We start from the raw sequence: 4,697 nt of genomic DNA on the forward strand, positions 1-4,697 counted from the left end.
CTTTCCTGCTTATGCAGGGGGTCGGACTCGATGATCTATAGAGGTCCCTTCCGACCCTAACATGTATGAATCTATGAATCTATATGGTATAAACAAGTCTCCCTGCCTGGAAGCCTCTTTAGTTTTGCATGAACAGTCAGATGCTGACAAATGCTGTGAAAATGAGAGAAGTTCCCAGCACCTTTCATCTTGGTCACCTCACAATAGATTCTTCTTGCTGCATCTTGTGTTCCTTGTTTAGTCTCCTAGCTCAAACCACCAAGTGCAGAAGTATCTGAGGAGAGACAAGAAAAATAATGCTGTTTAAATAAGGGAAAAATCTAACAGGACTGTCAGCCTCTCTGGAGCTAAACCCAACCTGGGCTTTTCCTAAGATCCCAGCAAGCTCCGTTTCAGCTCTGCTCATTCTCAGAAGTGCGTTCTCAGCTGTTACTGTTGCTTCTACAAGCTTCCCTTGTAAGAGTCAATCCAGAGAGTATGACCTCCCGAGCTCTGGAAATCATGCAACCTGTTGCAACTCAGCTATGCTGAGGAAGTCTGGGCATCGATGCAACAAAAGCCTGTGATACAGAATTGAAAGAGGTGGTAGCAAGCCCAGGATTGACCTTGCTGCTGCTGCAGAAGCTGTAGATCTGCGGCAAAAGGACATGGCTTGTCTCAGGGGGAGGGAAAGTCCCCAGTGCCAGGGTTTAGAGACTGGGAGGCTGATCTATATCAGCACTCTCATCCAAAGATAGAAACCTGGGGGCCTGGTGAATCTGACTGGCAACTTCCTGAAGTACCATAAGGCTTGGGTTTCAGTGGGCATGTGGGTTCGTTCTATCCAGTTGGGGCGTGATGCGCACTGCGCAGCATACAAACATAGGGATCACTTCCTTTAAATTCCTCTTTTCAATTTTGGTTACATACTTCATTACTGAGTAACAAGATAAACATGGTTTGGCTCCACTCCTCTGCATCCAGGTACCAGGGGCACTTCTACACGTGCTCTGGGGGTGGGGGAAGGTGCTTTAATTAGAGTGGCTCTGCCACAGCATCCTGTTCAAAATGGCAGCAGGGACACTTGAACTAAGGCTTGTTCAATGAGTTTTAGTTAAGTGCCCCCACCACCACTCTGAAGTGAGGGGATGCTGATACACGAGACATGGAGGCTGGCTGGAGTGCGGTAATTACCACGCTCCAGAAGACTCGATTAATTGAGTCTGCTCTGACATGCTGTAATTACAGCACACCTACAGGCACCCCACCATTTCTCATCCTGAGAGAGTTCAAAGGAACCTGAACTCCAGTTAGAAACTTTGCCTGCTGGATGCAATATACCCACAGGTGTTTGCAGAAACTAAGGACAGCCTTTTCAGAACAAGACAGCTTTTGTCAGCCAACATGAGCACAGTGTTATAAGGTCCTTAGTTTATGATGAAAGAGCAGAGCTTACATGAAACGTCTATAGTGGTGCACTGCCTGCCTTTCTGCCCCATGCCATCGCTCTGCAGTGAGCAGCACAGTTCTTCTCCTGGCACCTCAGGGCCTTGGTTTGTTTTAAGTTCCAGTCACTTTGTCATCCTAAGCGCCGACTTCCTTGGCTACCAAGGATCCAGTTAAAGTCCGAGTGATCACTGTTGTTTTTACTGCATCTCCAAGTTACCTCCATTCCCACCATGAACTAGTCTTGATAGTTCATTAAGACCAACCGATATATGCCTGTGTGAACAACCCTTCAGTCCTTGTAGGCCAAAATACAAAAGCGAGAAGGGTAAACTGAGTCATGCATTCTTTTTGTAAGAACAGAACAAAAATTCCCCACATTCCTGCAAGCAGGTGGCAAGAAAATGAAAGCAGTATTACTTACATTACAGAACTTGGTTCAGGTCACCTGAGGCTCTGTTCTTTAATGTCTGGCTGTATCCAGAGGCCTATGAGGTTTGGTACAACCTGCAAACAAGCTTCGTTTCAAAGGTTGAGCTGCAACCTTCAATCAAAGCAGCTGGACAGTGCTGATGATGCTTTTCTTCCAAGCTGTGAGCTAAATGCCATGTTTAAAGCCAGCTCCCATTTGCCACTCTCTCATCATATCCACCATTTCTGCTCTTCTCTACGAAAGGAGTAAACAACAAGGTAGCAGTTCCCTCTCCACTGCTTCTTAGAGAACAAATTCATTCCAGAGGATGTGCTTGCTTTCCTTCAAGAACAATAAATATTTCACAAACCAGATGCTGGAGCAACTCACTGGACTCATGCATATGGTCCTCCTTCAACTAGGGTCCCAGTTTTAAGTTTGAAAACTTGTGTTTCATCATGATTTGAAGAAAAATATTTTCAGAGAAAAAAGGGATAATTAATTGGTAGACATCAGCCCCCACAGTCTGGCCAAAATGCACACATTGCTACAGTATGACTATTCTGACAGGAACCAGGCGGGCCTTGGACTGCAAAGCGAACAAGAGAAACACATGGCACCTGTTCTGATGGCCTAACTATCACAATGCTCTGGCATCACTAGGCCCCTCACAGACTACATTTATCATGTGATTACACAGTAAATGGCAACAAGACATATGCAAGATATTTCAGATCCAATAAAATCCTAAACCAGTCACAAAGACACTCTACTTTTTAACATTCCCATTTAATGCAGAACAACTTTGTAGCTGGTTTGTATTACACTTAATTTTAAACATTTGGCATCTAGACACCCAGAAGCTGTGTGTGCAGCCCACCTGCATGCACAACCCTTGACTACGCCGTCCTGTGGGTAGTCAGCATATTCAAAGGGCAGAAGCATACTGGGCTGCACCACGCCTTTTAAAAGTCTCGGGTCTGGACAGCCTGAAATCAGAGAGGCTCCCAGTTCCACCATGCTTGCCTTTCAAGAGGCCAGCAGGTAGGAAGCCCAGCATCAGGGATCTAGTCCCAAGTCCAGACTCCCTGTACTGGTAGTCACGTGCCTGGGATCAGAGGAATTTTATCCCCAATGCCAAAAATCAAAAGTCCTACCATGCACATCTGAGGATCAGGCATAAAATTCCTCTATCCCAATCACATGATTATATGAACATCTTCCAGGGACCCTAGGGATGGATGAACCATCATAAAGTAAATGAGGACCAACCTAAACCTTTGCATAAAAATCAAGTGCAACCCAAACTTTCGCCCAAAATTCAAAATCTAATTCTGAAGATTGAAAAAGGCTAAAACAGAACATGGATTTAGAAGCATAAATGAAACCACCTCAATGAGGAAATACAGGTCTTTGCTTTTGTGAGGAGCTTTCCAGCAGTCTGTGTACCCTTGCGAGCAAGAAATGTGTTTTCTTTTTGAAAACCACCAGGGCTAAATTTCATCCACATGATATCACTTGCATTCAAAATTAGCATCTTTACAAATGTCTTGGACAACTATCTTATCACTGACAAATAATATTCCCCAAACAAAAGAGAAAGTGCCTTCTACTCCAGAGGACCAGTTAGGCTAACATACGAGTCTACTGAAGCCATAATTCTACAAGGAAGCCAAGATACAGATGAGTGCAACTCACTTCAATAGCAACATTAACTATGATCCAACTAGCATTACTTTGGTTTTATGAATGCCTGCAAGGAAACCAGTTGGCCCCAACTGTGTCTTATTTAATTCTGCCATTTAAATACTGGGCCCTATTATAATCTGACAGCCTCATAGATCTCACGCATTCACAGGCTTAACCTTATTTTCTTATTTCACTTTCTCCTTTGGGGTCTACTCTAGTGCAATCACTGCTGCTGTTCAAAGAAAGGCCAATGCTTTTTAAAAAAAAGCCTTTCTACCACCTGCTGAAGAGCCGAGTGAAAAGACCGTCAGCGTTTGAAACAGAAGAAGGGAATGCAGAGCGCTCTTCAGCGGGACAGAATAATGAGAGCTCAGACTGTATGCAAGATAAAATAAGAGACAGAATACTACACAATGAGCACTGCAAAAACCCACAGAACACCCCACCTCCCACATTTCCTGCACTGGGCCCAAACTGAGCACCTGACACTTCATGGGTCAAATTCTCCATTCCATTATAATGGCTGTCTCTTCCAAAACCCCATTTATTTAGTGCTCTGGCTTATGCCCGAGGCATGCGGTTTTATATCTTTCTTTTCTTATCTTATATAATGCATCCGAATAAATGGCTAACACTTTTTAAATCCTGCTAAGCTTTTGGATTCAAAGATATCTTGTGACAACAAATTCCACAGGATGATTATGGGTAAAAAGCGTTTCCTTTCCTTAATTGTATCTACTGCCTCTCATCTGAAGCCCCCTTGTTCCTGTATTATGACAGCAGTAAAGAGTGCTTGACCAACCTTCTCTAAACATATTTGACATCCCCCTCTTTTTGTGTGTGTGTATTTCTTTCCTCAACAAACCAGTCCTAAGTATTTTCCAGGATTTTTTTTAATCTCAATGTGTTTGTCATCCATCTCTGGACCCCATTCTGTTTGCATTATGCCTTTTTTAGATTGAGAGACTAGGTCTAAACACAGTAAGCTAGGTGACTGGTCCAGTGAGCTAGACAGTGAACTGAAAAGGTGACAGTGCCATCAGCTGTTATATAGCCTAAACATTTGACAAATTGGCGAGTCCAGTGGAGGGCAACAAAAACGGTGAGGGGGCTGGGGGACATGACTTGTGAGGACAGGCTGAGGGAACTGGGTTTATGTAGTCTGCAGAAA

At 44.0% G+C, this 4,697-nt stretch overlaps 1 long non-coding RNA gene across 1 annotated transcript in view; it reads right to left on the reverse strand.

Moving 5' to 3' along the window:
- Nucleotides 1-257, reverse strand: part of LOC102373034 — an 18,584-nt gene extending 18,327 nt beyond the window's left edge. The window contains exon 1 of the long non-coding RNA XR_323039.2: nt 182-257. This is a non-coding gene — a long non-coding RNA (uncharacterized LOC102373034). The remainder of the gene's footprint in view (nt 1-181) is intronic.
- Between the last annotated feature and the right edge of the window lie 4,440 nt (nt 258-4,697).

Source organism: Alligator sinensis, unplaced genomic scaffold (genome assembly GCF_000455745.1).
Source record: "Alligator sinensis unplaced genomic scaffold, ASM45574v1 scaffold611_2, whole genome shotgun sequence".
NCBI classification, from domain to species: domain Eukaryota; kingdom Metazoa; phylum Chordata; order Crocodylia; family Alligatoridae; genus Alligator; species Alligator sinensis.